Consider the following 20738-nt stretch of genomic DNA (forward strand, 5'->3'; position numbering starts at 1 on the left):
TTGTGCCACCTCGGCTCTTAACTGCTTAACTGCTTAATCTTAACTGCTCAGCCCCCATGTCCAAATTTCCTGATAGATTTAGTCAAAGAGAATCCCCCACCCACCTGCCTCCCTCAACAAACGCTGATTTATCATTATCAGTTGAAACTTACATAACGTACTAAATAGATAAGAAGATAGCAATAGCATTTAGACTTCATAGTGCTTTACAGTCCCCTCTAAGTGGTTTACAGAGTCAGCCAATTGCCCTCAACAATCTGGGTCCCCATTTTACTGACCTTAGAAGAAATCAAACTGCCGGCAGTCGGCAGAATTAACCTGTAATGCTGCATTCTAACCACTGCATCACCACAGCTCTAGTTCTAAATGAACTAGAAAAATAGTTAAAGGGAACCAATAGATTTAGGATGGTTCAGAGAGACCAAGATCCAAGGATCAAAGGCCCTTTCAGGGCACCATCTAATTTCTGAACAGATGGGGCATTTCTGATAGAACCCAGAAGGACATTTCTTTCATCAGTAGGAAAAGAAAGGAAAACTCAAGACAAAAATGATGGTCTGGCATCTTAGAAGAAAACCAGTTCTTTAAGCTTGAAGAAGCCGTAAATACCTAGAGGATAGATTATTTCTAGAGCAGTGTTCACAGAGAGGGGGAGAAACAGAATTGCTGCAAGTAAAATGATGCTTCACTTGTTACTATGTAGTCCACTTGTTAAATAATAATCGACAAAATAGTTTAGAGTTGTTATTCCCCCACCCCATCCCAATTTCATCATTAGTTGATTTATGTATATCATTTACCGGTATATTATGTGAAACAACTTCACCATTTGAGGGACCCAATAAAACTTCATTGCTAAAAAAGAAAGAGGGGAAGAAAAACATACATTACATACAGTATGTAATCACAGTGCCTCCAAACATTTCTTTTTAAGTTTCTATAACTTGTTCACAGCCATTTTCACAGAACATCACATTAAGTGCTAGAGTTAAACTTAGAATAACTTTATTGTCACCTTGAATGTATATTAATTGGCATACATTAAAATTAAATGTAATTACATACATCTCTCAAAGGGTCTCCATCTGAAATATACAGTATGTAAACATGACAAAATAAATTAATACATATATGCATGCATGCATGCATGCATGCATGCATACATACATACATACATACATACATACATACACAATTATGCCAATACCCACATATATTATATGACATGGTGAAATAACACAGTTTAGTTTGGATGTATACATGTACACGGCAAGAGAAACGAATCTTGTGAGTTTACCAGACAGATGGCATAAGGAACAAAGTTGTTACAGACTCTGGTAGTCTTGCTAGAAATACTTTGAAACTTCCTTCCAGAGAGTAGCAGCAGAAATAGACTGTGAAGTGGTTGTGTGTAATCTCTAACAGTGCTTTCATCTCTAAGCACATAGTGCTTTTAAACAGTATCCCGAATGACAGGAAGCGAGCTTCCTATAATCTTCTCGGCTGTCCTTACCACTCTCTGTATGGACTTTCTATCTGAGGCACTGCAGCCACCAAACCAAACAATGATGCAGTTTGTTAAAACCCTCTTGATCGTGCCTCTATAAAATGTGGCCAGGATAAAAAGAGAAAGATGTGTTCTCTTCATCCGATGCAGGAAATGCTACATTTGGATACTGCAGAGATTCAGTGAGTGAAATAGAGCAACAGCTACAACAAAGCTAAACAACATTGTTTCTCCCCATGTATAATCAGTAAATAACTCATCAAGCTTATAGGTTTCTGTTGTGGCCCAGCAGGAGCCGTTGGAGCTACCACCAGACTCCGACAGCGAGGGGCCCTATGAGTTGGCTCTGGAAGATGTGGAGGACCCTGGATAGGGTTCCGACTCCGAGCAGGACACAGAGAGGCTGGTTGGCCACTAGGAGATGCCTGAGGCCTGGAGCCAAAGGGAGTGTGCTTCCGAAGTCAAACCTTGGAGCAGTGGGGAGGAGACAAGGGAGTTGGTCCTGGATGCCCGGCAACGGAGAGCTAATAGGCATAAAGAACAGTTACGCAGTTACAGGAGATAATTAAACTCAGCTGGTGGTAATTAGGCTCCTCTCAAGACTATAAAAGAAATGACTTTCCACAAGCTCATTGCAGGAATCAACGTATTTACTAGAGCTGGAGAATCTATCGTGGTTATCTTGCAGGGTGGATTGCTGCCAAGGTCAGTCTTTGCTGGATTGCTGCCAAAGTCTAGTCTGTGTGTTAATAAATCCTTGAAGTATCTTTGTCTCAGCGTGCTTTGGTATATGACGTGGGGGCAGAACAGGTTTCCTATTAAAACTATAATGTTCCAACAAAATTTACATGATACACAAAGACCTGGAGACTCTATGCTCAACCATAAATCAAAGTATTGACCATTTATTGCATTGATGTTCACAAGAGTGCTGATATCTATCAGAGTATTGATATCTATAAAGAGATGGGCCATTTTTTATGCTGGGCACCTCTGCTTCTCCTCCTTCATAAGAAAGCAGTCCATGCTATAAGATATTGTCAACAGCATTATTCTAACCAGAAGGTTCATGCATTTCTTAGATTCAGAGCAGAGAAAAAACTTGAGGAAAAGATAAGCACTTTATCTAGTATTTCAGAGAAATTTCACCTCATTTTCTTCAAACCATTTTCATGTGACGTTGCTGTTGCGCATAAAAAGATAATTTTTTTAGGATTCATCTCTTGAAGGGAACTTGATGGCCATCAAGTACATGGAAGAAAATCAATGGTGCTAATATTATCAGGTAAATCCTCAAATGCATCCTATGTCAGGGTTCCAAATAACATCCAAAATTAAATCAGAGTCCAAGGCAAAGTATTGCTCAAAGTTCCAATTTATTAAGAAAGCCATGTTGGCACATCTAGGAGAAACCCGAATCTGAAAGCTTCCCGGTTTTCCCCACCCAGTTGAAAGTTCAAGATCTTGTCCCCACACCCACAAGTCCATCAAACGGTCCAATCTCTCACTGCCATGCTGGCAGTTCCACCCATCCAATGGGTCAGGTGCAGAGGTGTCGAGACAAAGGATGACCTTGGATTCTAGAAAGGAATTTTATTTTGGCAACAACACATTCTACTCCTTACTATTCCCCCTCCCAATTCCCCACTAATGAAACAGCATAGTAGAATGGAATATTAGTGTGGCAGGCCAAAGGTCTCAAAAGGAACCATCTGCAGGCCTGACATCCTAAGGTGAAATGACATATTTTGGCCAGCTTTGATACTTCCAAATGCATAGAAAATGAGCTAAGGAAAGGGGAAAAAAAGGTACAAGGGAATATTAGTGCCCTTTTCCTGAAGAATTGGCTCTTATTTCCAAAGCCAATAATTTAGTCTTATTTTACCTGAGTGTAAATAGTACCTACACTCAAGAAACTGCAGTGGTGGCATATTATTACTGAATCACCTTCAAGGATTTGTTGCAACACAGGGCGTTTATCCCTATTAAAATATCTAGTTTAGTGGATTAATTAATAGAAAGGCCCACGAAGATCTGTCCAATTGCATTTAATGCTAAGTACAAAAGGTCACAATAGATTGTACGCCAGCTGGCATGCAAATAAATCCTATTTTATCCTGAAAAGCAAATAAGGGTCAATACAAGAAAGAAATCAAGCCACAATAAAGGTACTAAAAGTCTGATGGAGGGAAGGAAGGAGGGAGGGAAGGAGGGAAGGAAGGAGAGAAGGAGAGAAGAAAGGAGGGATGGAAGGAGGGAATGTAGGAGAGAAGGAGAAAAGAAAGGAGGGAAGGAAGGAGGGAAGGAGAGAAGGAGGGAAGGGGGAAGGAGGGAGGGAAGGAAGGAGGGAAGGAAGGAGAGTAGGAGAGAAGAAACGAGGGAAGGAAAGAGGGAGGGAGGGAAGAAGAAGTAGGACCGTTGTAAGATAAGATGGATCTATGGGATGGTAAGAAAGCAATCTTCAAGTATATTGTCAACTGTAGGGAAAAATTGTTATAAATATATATTATTAATAACAGTTATGAGATCATATAATTGTGAATGTATATATGAAATTGATAAAATAAAAAAAAAGTAAAAAAAAAAGTCTGATGTTCTCAAGTCCTCGAATATCCAGGAAAAAGATAATCTATTTAACTTTACCGGGAACTGCAAATCTATTTTACACTTTGGGAGCCACTTAAGATCTGAAAGAACCTTCTATCAATGTATTCAAATCAAGTTTCAATTGTTTCAAATATTTATAGGATTTAGATAAATATTTGCAAATGATAGTTCTTTTGTCCACGTAGTTAAAATAGGTGCTCTAGAATATGCAGGCATGTATGAGCAAAAATAGTTTTTCTTTTTCCCTACCAGGTTTAAGAATACAAAAAAGTTACGTGTGTTCTTCCATTTATTCAACAAATTCAATGTATTGATTAAACTGCAATGGAAAAATGGCATGCTGAAAATGAATTCTCCCACCTCTGCCATATGATTTTGGTGTAGCGAGGCAAGATTTTCCAATACCACCATCTTTCCTAAATTTCCAGTGGAGTCTCTGCTAGTCATTGCCAACTATAGAGAGCAGTGCTCATCTCCATTTCAAGGTCATTGTGCCAGCACTGCCTGAAGACATTTCCGTGGTCAGGTGGCCAGCATGACAGCACAAAGTGCTGTTACTTTCCTATCATAACAATGCCTATTTATCTACTCAAATTTCCATGCTTTCTAGCTGCTAGGTTGGCAGGAGCTAGGATGAGGGTGGGAACTCATCCAGTCACACGGAGCTTGGGTCTTGAACTTGGGTTTCCAGCTGACAAGCCCAGCATCTGGTTCCACCACAAAACCGCGTTCGACTAAAGCGCGCTCGGCGAAATCGCGTAGCTGACGTCATCACAGGGCGACAACAGCACGGAGACAGAAGCACGCTGTAAACACTAAACCTAAAATTAACCCCTAAACCTAAACCTAACCCCCCTAAACCTAATCCTAACCCTAACCCTAAACCTAACCCTTAACCTAACCCTAAACCTAACCCTAACCCTTAACATAACCCTAAACCTAACCCTAACCCTTAACCTAAACCTAAACCTAACCCTTAACCTAACCCTAAACCTAACCCTAACCCTTAACATAACCCTAAACCTAACCCTAACCCTTAACCTAACCCTAAACCTAACCCTAACCCTTAACCTAACCCTAAACCTAACCCTAACCCTTAACATAACCCTAAACCTAACCCTAACCCTTAACCTAACCCTAACCCTAAACCTAATCCTAACCCTAAACCTAACCCTAAACCTAACCCTAACCCTTAACATAACCCTAAACCTAACCCTAAAGCTAACCCTAAACCTAACCCTTACCTTAAGTTGAATCGGCTTGCGTCCAAAGCGCTATTTAAAGCACCCTTCTTTCTCCATGCTCGCTGTTGTCGCCCTGTTGATGACATCAGCGACGCGGTTTAATCGGGCGCGCTTTAGTCGAGCGTGGTTTTGACGTGCCACGCAGCATCTTAACCACTGAGCCAGAGCTTTACATTCCCAGTACTTTATTCATATTCAGTGGGTTATAGCAATGTATCAAGTATGCATTGGTGTGTATGTAATTTTATTTATACGTTTGCATATCATTTTCATGAAAATTCAGTCTGGCTTTATGCCAGGGATTGGCACAGAAATCTTTACAAAGCGAGATGAAAAGCGTTTTGGCAGACTTCATTATTGGAAACTTTGACGTGCAAGATGTATCATTAGAAAGGGATGACAAGAAGGGATTTATTTCATGATACATGGGTTTGTTTTTATCGATCGTAGGGTCCATCAACTTCTCAGTTTAAGCATTGGGAAAATGCATCTTAATTTAAGAATATATACTATATATGGCTAAAAGAATGGTTGTTTTGTTCCCAGTGATAGGAGTGGATAGAAGGATATGATCCTCTGCATTTTGCTAGAGTTTTCTATCTATTCTCAACCTAGATAACAAAAATGAATCAGGGGAAATAACAATTTAGCCAAATTTACCTGTTTCTCATATGCAACAGGCTAAAGAGATTCTACAAAGTGTGTTCATTCATTAGACTAAAATCCAGAATTTCTTCCAAAAGCCCGCACAACCGAGGTCACATTTGTTCCTCCTCCCCCACCCCCATAGCAACCTTATAAAATATGATGAACATATAGAGAGACTCACACAAAATCACACAGTGAATTTCCATGGCTGAGGACAGACTAAATCAGTGATGGCAAACCATTTTCCCCTCGGGTGCCAAAAGCACAGGTGTGCGTGCCAACACCCATAATCCAATGCCCCTCCCCGCAGGCCCCATCCCTCGCACATGTGCTCTTTCTTGCTCTTCTCTGGACCTGTGTCGCCAGATGGACAGCTCAACTTCTGGCTGCTTGCAACCGCATTTCAGCCAAGCGCCGCCATCTTCCTGGCCCCTTTCTCAGCTATTCCCACTCGGGGGTGGGAAGAAGAGGCAAGCAGGCTTCTTAAGGAGTTATCCTCAGCCGGGAGTAACTGAGAGAGCCCGCCCATCTGGCCACCTCTCCTGCAATGGAATGGGAGGGGGAACTCCCAATACCTTTCCCAAGTAGACAAAGGGAGAATGTGATTCATAGTGCTTGGAATATTTCAGCTTAATAGCTTGGGGATGGCTTTGACGTTCTCTCTTTGGCCTCCCCACCCCACCCCATTGAGTGGGGCAAATTCATTTGGGGAATGAGGATCTGGAGTGGCTCCCCACTCCAAGTCAAGGTTGGGTGCTGATCTTCTCCCGTTAGGAGAGAGTCAAAGCCATCCCCGTTTTTGGTCCCAAAAACTTCAGGGAGATCTGCTAAGCACCAAAACAGGGGGTGGGGGCAACACACACACACACACACACACACACACACACACACACACACAGGCTTCCATTTTTGCCATATGTTCTCCAAGAGCCGAGGTGGCGCAGTGGTTAAATGCAGCACTGCAGTTCAGCAGTTTGGCTGTTCAAATCCCACCAGGCTCAAGGTTGACTCAGCCTTCCATCCTTCTGAGGTGGGTAAAATGAAGACCCAGATTGTTGTTGGGGGCAATATGCTGACTCTGTAAACCGCTTAGAGAGGGCTGAAAGCCCTATGAAGCGGTATATAAGCCTAACTATCACGGGATTAGATCCCGAGGTTTCGTTATCCTGGTCCAACAACTTAATCACAACATCACATTGGCATGAAAACAATCCTTAGCTCAGATCTATATCTAAATGTTACATAGCAGAAATATCCAGATTCAAGAGCCCAGCACTTTGGCTCCCCTTAATTACCGAACATGTGCCATGGATGAACCCGGCTAGAGTAATTTTTAAAACATCAAATTAAAGTTACTTAAAACTACTTGGAAGCACTTAAAGCTGAGAGTTGAAGGTAAGCGTAATGCACCTGATACTTATTCGAATAGGAGATCATTAGGAGAATGGGATACATTAAGAGCACATTTTTTTAACAAATGTGCACTATAAAACCTATCAGCACTGTAAATACACAGTTCTTCATAAATAGATAATTTCCTTTCCTTTCCTGGAGAATATTATTTAGTCACACATTAATGTTTTTGACTTCTTTCCAAGGACCTGACTCACAATATTGGAAATCAACACATTAGAGGTTTCCAAAAGACATAGGTACCTAATGCCCTTCAAATTTATTGCACCAACATAAGAAGGCAAATAACCAGCCTTTTAAAAACATCAATTTAACAGATTCTTTCCTAGCAATAGCACTTAGACTTATATACCACTTTACAGTGCTTTACAGTCCTCTCTAAGCAGTTTACAGAATCAGCCTATGGCCCCCAACAATCTGGCTCCTCATTTTACCGACCTCAGAAGGATGGAAGGCGAAGTCAACCTTGAGCCGGGTGAGATTGGAACTGCCAAATTGCTGGCAGCCAGCAACCAGCAGAAGTAGCCTGCAGTACTGCATTCTAACCACTGCACCACCACAGCGCCCTCCTTACTTCTGAAAGAGGCCTCTCTCCTTCAGCTGGTGACTTTGTTCATTTCTTTTCCATAGTCGTAACATCATTTTTAATAAAGAAATGTTTAGAACTAATAAGAACTAACGGAAATGGTATGAAATCTAACAGTTGAGATTTCACAGTCATTAAAATATTATGGTTACAAATGTTTTCCTAATAGAAATTACAATATTTTGGATCCAATGAGAAATGTTGTCTATTTTCAACACAAATAATACAACAATATGTCGATATGTTGAGCTTTTCTTCTTTTATTAGGAAGCTGTTGGATTTAAAATTCATACTATGGTTTCTTTCAGTGGTGGGAAAGAGGCCTTAATGTTGCACACTAATTACTGTAGTTAAATCAAGCAGAACTCACTTTTTATATACACATTGACTTTATAAAAGTGCCAATTAGTTGAAACTAAATAAGACAAAGATAATTTGATTTGAAAATGTGATCTGTAGAAATATGAGATGTATGCTTACTTATAATCAACTTTAATGATGGCTATAAATGTTAATTTTGCTAATTCAGCTTCAAGATTAAGTGAAGTGGCAACCTTCTTATTAATTTACTGAGGATTAACAAACACTTCGGAGCGTACTTGAAAGAGGAGTTTAATGCTGCAGGAATAAAACAGAGTCAGATAAAGCCAGATGTTCCTTGCAGCAGGAGACAGGTGTTTCAGACGAGTGATGTTTTCTTTACAGGTGAAATAACATTTACGCTGTGGGTGATGCTCAAGTAATCATTTACAACATCAGGGGTAAGGTTTTGGTGTTTTTAAAAATAAAAAAAAGTTTCAAAACTGATTTCAACATTTGTCTGTGTGTAGTGTATACAAATTAAAGCAAATCAACACATATTTTTTTGAGGAACAAGAGTAGCTGTGGTGAATTATGAACAGAATAAAAAAAATACTTTGTCAGCCAAGTTTTGGTTCAGGTGGCATCTGAACCATGTATAATCTGCTGTCCTGCTGCTGGGCATGGCAGAAAAAATGGGTAACAGTCAGAGGTGGGTTCCTACCAGTTCGCAGAACTGGTAGGAACCGGTTCGTCAAATCTACCGAACCGGTTAGAAGAGCTTCCACCAGTGGACCCGGAAAGCAGGCCACACCTACAGAAGAAGTTCCAATTTTTTTTGAAACCCACCACTGGTCCTTGGATATGATTATTCTACACTATCATGCTCATATTTATAAAACTCAGTGCCTCTGTGAAAGGTAAGGATGACTACTGCGTTTGTGGTGCAATCAGAACATTGCGTGTGTTGAAGTTGTTTTAATGCAAACCAAAGATGTCTTTTAAAAAACAAATTTACATCATATTCTTATGGATGCCAGTGCTGTGTGTGAGGTAATTTAAGGTGGTTCTGACAAGTGTCATCGGCATCTTCATATCCGGTCACATGAGCGGCAAGCCACTCCCATCCAGTCACATGGGTGGCAAGCCACTCCCACAAAGGAGGCCACACCCACAGAGTAGGTTCGAACAATTTTTGAAACCCACCATTGGTAGCAGTACTCAGTACATAGTTTGTTGAAACTTGTTCAGTTATACTGATATTTATTTTATTTATTTATTATAAATAAATAAATAAATAAATAAATAAATAAAATAATAATAAAATAAATAATAATACTGATATTTGATTCTGAGTCCTTCTAAAGTATTGCTTGAAAATTATAAGGATACCCATTCTAAAATAAGAGGCTATCACTGAGATCAGGCATATGATCCACAACAGTGGTGGCTTGCAAATATTTTTACTACCAGTTCGGGCTTGCTCCTGCACATCCTTGCACGTGCGCAAAACGCTTCTGCACATGCGCAGAATCATCTGGGTGGGTAGGGCTTCCTGCTGCTTCTACTACCAGTTCGGCTAAACCAGGCCGAACCAAGAGCATCCCACCACTGGTCCACAATCACCAAAGGGCTAGTGAGAGAAAAAAAATGGGACCGTCCACCATCGGGAAGCCAACATCAGTCAATCAAATTTCAAAACTCAGGCTCAGACCATGGATACTCCAATGTTAACCTATGTCTCTCCAACTTATTATAGGCAGATAAATAAAAACCTCCCTACAAAAATCCTCCAAACTCTCAAATAATACTGCATTGCTACCAACCCCCTTGCATGATGATAGATTATACCAGATGATGATAAGAAAGAAAGAAAGAAAGAAAGAAAGAAAGAAAGAAAGAAAGAAAGAAAGAAAGAGGGAGGGAGGGAGGGAGGGAGAAAGGAAGGAAGGAAGGAAGGAAGGAAGGAAGGAAGGAAGGAAGGAAGGAAGGAAGGAAGGAAGGAAGGAAGGAAGGAAGGAAGAGGGAAAGTCTGGCTATTGATTATTAAAAGATTTCCTGTCCTTTTAGTAAACATTAGTTTAGGGAGTTCATTTCTAGTCATATAGGATTTCCCTTTAGTGGAGAGGAAAACCTATTGGTCAGCATTCCCATCATCCTGGAGCAAACACAACAACATCCTATCCATGTGGAAGCAGTCCCTTTCAGACTGTAGCCAGAAGCCAATACACTGGGAGACACAAATATCTTCATCTATTTGGTCCCCATGAGTAGCCTTTGTTCCATAAACCACTGCTGACATAGATCTGCTTACACAGTATCAGGGAGATGTCATACAATACTTTTTAAATATACAGCGAGCGAATAAAACCACAATTTTTTCTTTATCTCATGGGAAAATTGATCTTAAGTGTATTAAGCACGCAGTCATTTAACCCAATTGCGATGAACACTAGAATAGTGACTTTTTCCCCCACAAAGAATCTTTTTCTGGCAGAAAATCAATGAGACTTCTTTGAAATGGAAGACTTTTGTAATTAAATTTCACAAAACCATTGGTTTAATATTACCGCAATATTTACTGAAAAGTGACACCTTCACATTGCTACCAAACACTTACAAGAACCAAATTTAGAGTAATGACTAGGTTGATTTGGTAGATGGACTTCTTTCTGGAAGACTTACGAATAATTGCACATGAAGACATGCTTCTATGTTCAATCACATGTGAACCATCAGGATGTGCAGAGAGAGAAGCGAATCCTAGGAGTAGCTCAACAATATTGTTCAACGGTTCCACCACAAAAGCGCGTAGGACAAAATCGCGCTCGACAAAAGCGCGCTGTGACGTCATCACAGCGCGACGAAAAAGTTCGAAAAATGTAAAAATAAAGCGAAAACCTTACCCTAAGCCCCCCAAACCTAACCCCAAACCTAACCCTAAACCTAACTCTTAACCTAACCCTAAACCTAACCCTAAACCTAACCGTTAAAGTAACGAAAAACCTAACGCTAACCCTTAACCTAACCCTAACCCTAACCCTAACCCTAACCCTAACCCTAACCCTAACCCTAACCCTAACCCTTACCTTTATGTGAATCGGCTTGCTTTAATTTAATTTTTATTAATTTTTATTTGAATTTTTCGATCTTTTTCGTTGCGCTGTGATGACGTCAAAGGCGCGATTTTGTCGATCGCGCTTTTGTCGTCCGCGCTTTTGACGGGTCACGTTGTTCAACGTGATATGCTTTTGACTGCTACTGAACATGAATGCTATGGATGCTTCCAAATATGAAGTGCTCCAGTCATAATTTATCTATATTGTCTTTCCCCAACCTGATAACGTCCAGATGTGATGCCCAACTCTCCAATTAGACCACGTTGTCAGGAGATTGAAGGAATTGCTTCTTAGCATTATTGAGCACTAGTTTAGGGAAAGTGGTGGTATTCTTATTTTGATGGGCTTTAAAAATGCAACCAATTGACACACAACAAATAACAAGCAGTTTTACAGGACACATAAAATTGTTGATGCTACCCTTGTGGCTATAAATGATAAAGCAGTCTCCATCCACATTTAAATTTCATGTTTCACCCATTTGATGTTCACGTGAAATTGATGTTCAGCTTCAGCAAAGTACTAATTTCTTCGGTCTTCAGGGGGTAAGTTTTGGAAGGCTGCACAAAACTGGAGTATCTCAAAGGACGTGGTAAAATGACATCACTATCTTGGATAGCAACCATGAAAACCATAACTCTCTGTTCTGGCCCCCACTTAGCCTGTTCCAAAACTAAAGTCACACAAAGCTTGTCAAAAGAAAGTCTTTATCAGTCTAGGCTCACGCTGGCTGCGAGCCCAAAATAAACATAGATAAAGTCTCTGGCAACAAGGGTTACCCAGCAGAATGCAGAAACAAAACTCTTACAGCACCAGGTTTTCAGGAAGCAAAATCACTTATCCAAGTGTCTCGCAAACTCAAACAGGAATGTAACTAAATTCTCCATAAACGAATGATGAACTACAAACGAATGAATGAACGTTGACTTCTGCAACCAGGGCGTGGCACCATCAGTCCTTTTATCTCCAGAAGATGACACTAATGAGCCCCAGCTGCATTGTTATTCCTGCATCCCAACTCAACTCACAGCAAACTTCTGCTGAGTCACAACAACTCTCCTTAACAGTTATTTGTCCTGAACTTTTTTAACCAATTTCATGTCCAGCTCCTCCAATTGGCATTTTGAAAATATTTTCTGTCAATGGCTTTGAACCAAGCAAGCAGGCAAATCTTCTTCGGTAGATTTGACGAACCGGTTCTACCGAATAGGTGCAAACTGGTAGGAACTCACCTCTGTATTATAGGTAGGCTACAAATAGGTAGAATAATATAGATCGAATAGAATACAATAATTTGTTTGAGGACTGTACTTGTGGATCTGGTTCAGTGGTGGGTTCCTACCAGTTTGGACCAGTTTAGAGAAATACGTAGTGGTTTGGCAGCCTGGGTCGCTGGAACTGGCAGTGACCCAGGCCTGTCATGCCCCCGAACCAGTTCTCTTGGCGGTGCCATAGGTACTGCCATATTGGTTTTTTTGCTTCTGCCCATGCTCAGAACAATTTTTGTAACACTGCGCATGCACGCGCGGGGCGCACCAATGAGCAAACCAGCAGTAGTGATTGCCGGAACCCACTCCTGATCTGGTTGCTTGTGCCTGACATTAACACAGAGAAGGTCATTCAGGTCCTGCCAAAAATCCCCCTGAATGGCTATTGGTCCCCTACCTCTAACCAAAAGGGCTGCGGTTAAACCAATCTGGGCTGCGGTTAAAGCAGAAGTGTCAAACTGGGGGCCCGCATGCTGGATGCTCCATGCGTAAACCACGCCCACCCTGGCTCTGCAAAGGCGAAAAACATTAGCAATAGCAATAGCAGTTAGACTTATATACCGCTTCATAGGGCTTTCAGCCCTCTCTAAGCGGTTTACAGAGTCAGCATATCGCCCACACAGTCTGGGTCCTCATTTCACCCACCTCGGAAGGATGGAAGGCTGAGTCAACCTTGAGCCGGTGAGATTTGAACCACCGAACTGCAGTTAGCAGTCAGCTGAAGTAGCCTGCAGTACTGCACTCTAACCACTGCGCCACCTTGGCTCACATTGTGATATTTCATGTGATGTCACGTAACACAATTGAGTTTGACACCTGTGGGTTATAACATGACATCCCCTGCTCTGCTTTATTCATCTTCGTCCCCCAAAATGTAAGTGCTGTCCCGGTTGTGCTGGGACTTGTGACAGTGATCTCTCCAGGCAGCTGTGTGTAGGCTAATAGTTTCCCAATAAAGAAGCTTGGCTAAGGGCTGTTCCTCTTCAAGCTGGAGTAGAATTTTAATTCTGTTGTTATTAAATATATGCGCACTTAAACAAATCAACTCTTTTTTTTTAAATAACTGGAAAATGATTTCTTCATTGATTGTCTCCATTATTTACTTCATCAGTTGAACTCCTCTTATTTAACAACTTGTAAATTAATGTCAGAGTAGCAAATCGGAATTAATTAAAATGCAGAGAGGATCATAAAAGATGGAAATGAAATCAACTCTCTAGTCCCTGAATCAATGGATGTGTTTCTCCACGCGTTCCCACCCCCCGTTTTTCAAATGCTAATGATTTAAAAGTGGCCAGAAATGTAGCGAGGGATGGATGAAACCCAGCCATCTCTACATTAGAGATGAGAAATGAATTCGTCAAACATTGGTATGAGTTGAAATCCGTCGGAAACTGAACTCAGTGACCTAAAGCAGAGATGTGCAACTGTTGTGGCGAAGGGTAAAAGTGTGCCTGTCTATGGATATCATGATGCTTTTGCAGAGGTATACCAGGGTGCTATCCTGATAGAGAACTGTGATGGCAACACACACTGGGTGTAATGGTATGTGAGAATAACCTTGGGAAATAAGGCAACAAGACACATCAAGTGAACAATCAGATAAAAGGCAGCTTAGGTTAGGAATGTGGGTGGGGAAAGTAGCTCACGGGAAACCCTCTGTAGTTTGAGGATTGTAAAAAGGATGGTGCATGTGTGAGAGAGAAGTACATTGAGAGAGGGAGGAGAGAGAGAGGAAGGGAAGGAGAAAGAGAGAGGGGGAAGGAGGGAGAGAGGGAAAGAGAGGGGGAGGGAGAGGTTTAAAGAAAATGCTGTGTCTGTGTGTCACAGTATTTGACACATCTCTATCATTTCTTTTACAGTTTGACTTGGGACTTATTTCCTTTTTGATTTCATATTCCCTAAACTTTAAAGAAATGCAGCAGAGATCCATTACTATCTTGCCAATAAGATCTCTCTCTCTCTCTCTCTCTCTCCCTCTCTCTCTCCCTCTCTCTCTCGCTCTCTTTCTCTCCCTCCCTCCCTCTCCCTCCCTCCCTCCCTCTCTCTTTCTCTCTCTTTCAACATTTTCAAAGTTAGCAACACAATAGATGCAAAGCATTCTAGAAAATCCATCAAAATTTTCTTTGAGGACCTTTATTCTTTCCCATTTATAGCCCAAAAAGCGATATTCCCTGTAAGTATCCCAGATGAACTATTTAATAAAATGAAATCACCGGGCTGACAAGATAGTTTATTTTGTAAATTTAAAAGCTTTCCCTTCAACTTAGTGATGGGAGGAAAGCAATTCTTTTCACCCTGACATAGATGATATAGATATAGATTTTATAAATGCCAAATTAGGCTTTACCCAAAAACTGTAAAGTAAACAGATTGCCTGTCATTTTCGTTGCAAGGCTGAAATTGTGCCAGGGTTTTAACTACAGTAGGACAAATGTAAGTCATCAAGTCTGTAAAAAAGAATTTTAAAAAGATAGGCACTTACAAAGCCTAAAGCAATTTGTATAGTGCAATGCTTAGTATAGTGAATGCAGAGAAATCTAACAGATTCATGCAGGAAGTGGTGGGTTTCAAAAATTGTTTGAACCTACTCTGTGGGTGTGGCCTCCTTTGTGGGAGTGGCTTGCCGCCCATGTGAACAGATGGGAGTGGCTTGCCGCCCATGTGAACGGATATGAAGATGCTGACGACACTTGTCAGAACCACCTTAAATTACCTCACACACAGCACTGGCATGCATAAGAAGATGATGTAAACTTGTTTTTTAAAATATATCTTTGGTTTGCGTTAAAACAACTTCAACACGCACAATGTTCTGATTGCACCACAAATGCAGTAGTCATCTTTACCTTTCACAGAGGCACTGAGTTTTATAAATATGAGCATGATAGTGTAGAATAATCATATCCAAGGACCAGTGGTGGGTTTCAAAAAATTTTGGAACCACTTCTGTAGGTGTGGCCTGCTTTCCGGGTCCACTGGTGGAACCTCTTCTAACTGTTTCGGTAGATTTGACGAACCGGTTCTACCGAATAGGTGCGAACTGGTAGGAACCCACCTCTGCATCCAGGTAACAGGAAGAGGAAAAAGAAGGCCATGGTGATCAAATATCAAAAGTCAATCAGAAGAGTATCTTTCACATGTCAAGGGGGTTTCTAAAAAGACAAAAGAGAGAAGGGTTAGGGGTGACATAAGAGCAGTCTTCCAGTACTTGAGGGGCTGTCACATAAAAGAAGGGGTAGACCTATTCTCCAAAGCACCTGAGAGCAAGACCAGAAATAATGGGTGAAAGATCATTAAAGAAAGATCCAACCTAGAATGAAGGAGACATTTCCGGACAGTGAGAACAATTAACCATGGGAGCTCCATCACTGAAGGTTCTTAAGAAGAGATTGAACAACCATTTGCCAAGAACGGTACAGGGTCTCCTGCTTGAGTGGGGGTTGGACTAGAAGACCCCCTCAAGGTCCCTTCCAAATCTGGTATTCTATTATTTATTCTCTATTGACTGTTTGTTGTTCTGTGTTTTCTTTTCTGAAGCTGGCTAAAAGCAAGAAAATTGAAAGCTTGCAACCAATGATCGCTCTCCCTCCCTCCCTCTTTCCCTATCCCCTCCCTCTCTAATCTCTATCAATCATCTTCTTATCTATAACTATTATCTATTGGTCTCTCTCTCTCTCTCTCTCTCTCTCTCTCTCTCTCTCTCTCTCTCTCTCTATCTATCTATCTATCTATCTATCTATCTATCTATCTATCATCTACTGTATCTGTCTTCATCTATCATCTATCAATCCATCCATCCACCCCTTTCTTATCTCTCTCTCTCCTCTATCTATCTATCTATCTATCTATCTATCTATCTATCTATCTATCTATCTATCTATCTATCTATCTATCCATCCATCCATCCATCCATCCATCCATCCATCCATCCATCCATCCATCCATCCATCCATCTATCTATCTATCTATCTATCTATCTATCTATCTATCTATCTATCTATCTATCTATCTATCTATCTATCTATCTATCATCTACTGTCTGTCTTCATCTATCATCTATCAATCCATCCATCCACCCCTTTCTTATCTCTCTCTCCTCTATCTATCTATCTATCTATCTATCTATCTATCCATCCATCCATCCATCCATCCATCCATCCATCCATCCATCCATCCATCCATCCATCTATCTATCTATCTATCTATCTATCTATCATCTACTGTCTGTCTTCATCTATCATCTATCAATCCATCCATCCACCCCTTTCTTATCTCTCTCTCTACTATCTATCTATCTATCTATCTATCTATCTATCTATCTATCTATCTATCTATCTATCTATCTATCTATCTATCTATCTATCATCTATCTATCTATCTATCTATCTATCATCTTTCTTTCTATCTATCTATCTATCTATCTATCTATCTATCTATCTATCTATCTATCTATCTATCTATCTATCTATCTATAATCTATCTAGCTATAATCTATCTATCTATCATCTATCTATCTATCTATCTATCTATCTATCATCTATCTATCATCTATCTATCTATCTATCTATCTATCTATCTATCTATCTATCATCTATCTAGCTATAATCTATCTATCTATCATCTATCTATCTATCATCATCTATCTATCTATCTATCTATCATCTATCTATCTATCTATCTATCTATCTATCTAGCTAGCTAGCTAGCTAGCTAGCTATCATCTACTGTATCTGTCTACATCTATCATCTATCAATCCATCCACCCCTTTCTTATCTCCTCTCTCTCTCTACTGTATCTATCTATCTATCCATCCACCCATCCATCCATCTACCTACTTACCTACCTACCAACTGACCTACCATCTATCATCATTGGATCCAGGTCTGCGGTTGCAAACTTTCACATTACCTTTCTTTCAGCCAGTCTTAGCAGTGAAAACACAGATCCCCAAATTATCAATAGAGGATGCCTTCTTCTCTATTATATACTCTGGTTTTTAAATTCATGAATTAAGACTTGTGTGAACATTTGTGTGTGGGATGTGTGTGTGTGTGTGTGTGTGTGTGTGCTTGCATATATGTGCACCCATGAGGGATCCTTATGCTGCATTTGCATCTAGACCTCAGTTCATCAGAAATTAAGATCAGCCTCTTATTTGCTCAATTTTTTTCTTTTCAACTTTACACTAAGTCTCTGATCTTGTTGCATATTTTCTTTAAAAAAACATTTTTAATGAACCAGTAATGTTCATTCTGGAAAGGGTTGTGTGAAGGGATTCCCTCGTGAAAATCAGTGGGGATCTACCACTGCCCTCCATTCATGAATATGCATATCCCATTACACTTACTCAGAATTTAATCCTAGGGAGTGAATTGGGGTTTTCTCCAGCTAAATATGCATATAATTGAAGCTTTAAATTTAGCTCATCAGCCAGATGTTCAGACTGGATTTGATATTTTCATCCATCTATTGAGTCCTTCCCAAAGACCTGGGATGGGCAGATGTGGATGTTGATGGTGTTAGAGGTATCATCCCAGGATGTAAGCTTTTCAAGTAAAGCTGCCTTTGGCAATTGACTGATGGGGATTTTGTCAATGCCGATCATGTTCAAGTGGTGCTCCAGTTGCTTTGGGATTGCATCCAAGGGTCTATTACTATTGGCAACATTTTTGTTTTCAGTTGTCATAGTAGTTCTATTTCTATTTGTGGATCTTTGTATTTTGTTATCTTCTCCAGTTCCTTCCCTTCTATTTTGCTGTCTCTGGGTACTGCCACATTCACTATCCAGAAATTTTTGTCTTTCTTATCAACAATTGTTAAATCTGGAATGTTATACAGCAGGTGATTGTCTGTTTGATTTCTAAAGTCTCAGAGCACTTTAGTTTCTAGTCCAGGTTGTTGTTGTTGTTGTTGTTGTTGTTATTATTATACAATTGTATCACAGCGGCCAGTTGTTTTGCCGGATTTGGCATTGGTTACTAGTCGGGCCCCACCCAGGGGCTTAGGACGTCATAACGTATTTTCGTAATATGCGTGCAGATCCAAGCAGTGTGGCTTTTGGCATTTGACTGATGGTGATTTTGTCAATTTTTAACTGTTTTAAATGTAATTCCAGTGCTTTTGGAATAGCACCAAGTGTGCCAATTACCACTGGAATTACCACTGCTGGTTTGTGCCATAGTCGTTGAATTTCGATTTTTAAGTCCTGGTATTTTGCGATTTTTTCATGTTCCTTCTCGGCGACCCTGCTATCACCTGGTATTGCAATATCTATGATTGTAACCTTGTTTTTCTCAACCAGTGTGATTTCTGGTGTATTATGCGCCAGTATTTTGTCCGTTTGTATACGGAAATCCCACAAGATCTTGACCGTCTGATTTTCGGTGACTTTTTCAGGCTGATGTTCCCACCAGTTTGTTGCTGTTTTAATATTAAAATTTTTGCACAAATTCCAATGGATCATTTGCACTACTGAATTGTGCCGCAATTTATAATCAGTCTGTGCGATTTTTTTACAGCAGCTGAGTATGTGATCAACAGTTTCATCAGCTTCTTTGCAAAGTCTGCATTTGGCATCATCAGAGGATTTTTCGATTTTGGCCTTAATGGCATTTATGCGGATAGCTTGTTCTTGCGCAGCCAGGATTAGTGACTCTGTTTCTTTCTTTAATGTACCTGTTGTTAACCATAACCAAGTTTGTTCACTGTCCACTTTATCTTTTATTTTTTCCAGAAATTGGCCATGCAGTGCTTTGTTCTGCCAACTCTCCATTCTTGATTTTATCACATGTTTTCTGTATTCTTGTTTTGTCTGTTGGGCCTTCAGTAGTTTTTTGTTCTTTACTTCAATTAATAGATGTTCTTGACTTTCTTTTAAATAATTAGCCAGTGCATGTTTTTCTTCTTCAACTGTTTGCTTCACTTGTAATAATCCTCTGCCACCTGATTTTCGGGGCAGGTGTAGTCTAAACTGTAGTAAACTGTAAACTGTAGTGCATTGTCATTCCTGGTTTTTCGGTCCCAAATGTCCAAATCAGCTTGTGTCCAGTTAACTATACCAGCTGTGTATCTTATAACTGTTATTGCCCAGGTATTTATGGCCTTGATTGTATTTCCACCATTCAATTTAGATTTCAAAATTTTCCTAACTCTGTTGGTGTACTCTCGCCTGACAATAGTTTTTACTTCTCCATGCTTGATATTATCCAACTGCAGAATGCCTAAGTATTTGTGGGCTTCATTTTCGTTGCATTTAATTAGTTGGCCATTGGGCATTTCAATTCCCTCACATGCAGTGATTTTGCCTCTTTTTATGGATACAGTGGGCATCTTTCCATGCCAAACTGCATTGAAATATCGGTGCTGAATACTCAGACTGTGTTTGTCAATGATTGGATTTCTATTTCTGACTTTCCATAGAGTTTCAAATCATCCATATATAGCAAATGTTGCCTTTTTGCTCTACTGGCAAGATGTTGTTTGTTTCCAAATAATCCATCATGTTATCTGCAATAATGCCTGTGAGTAATTTGAAGGTTGTTGGCAAGCATGTTATTGGTCTGTAGTTTTCAGGTGTTGTTCCTTTAGTTGCATCTTTCTGAATCAAATATGTTTTTCCAGTTGTCAACCATTCATCAATTTGGCCCTTTTTTAAAATTTCATTCAGTTGCCTGGCCAATATTGCATGTAAACTGGTCAGATATTTGAGCCAGAAACCATGTAATTGGTCCTTTCCAGGTGATGTCCAATTCTTTACCTTTTTTACTCGATTTTTGACCATCTCAGTTGTTATTTCTAATACTTGCATTTGTTTGTTGCCAATGCTTTTCTCAAAGTCATGTATCCACTTTGCTTCCTCATTGTAGTCCTTTGCATTTTCCCACAATTCTTTCCAGAATTCAACTGTGGCCTGCTTTTCTGGTTTTTCACTTTTGGTGTCACCATTCACATTAAGACTTTGATAAAAACGCCGTTGGTCTGATCGAAATTGCTGATTTTGTTTATATTGGATGATTCATGCCTCATATCTTACAATTTTTCTA

This window comes from Thamnophis sirtalis, unplaced genomic scaffold (genome assembly GCF_051295495.1).
Source record: "Thamnophis sirtalis isolate CommonGarterSnake01/CBP01778 unplaced genomic scaffold, rThaSir2_p1.2 scaffold_6, whole genome shotgun sequence".
In the NCBI taxonomy this organism is placed as follows: Eukaryota; Metazoa; Chordata; class Lepidosauria; order Squamata; family Natricidae; genus Thamnophis; species Thamnophis sirtalis.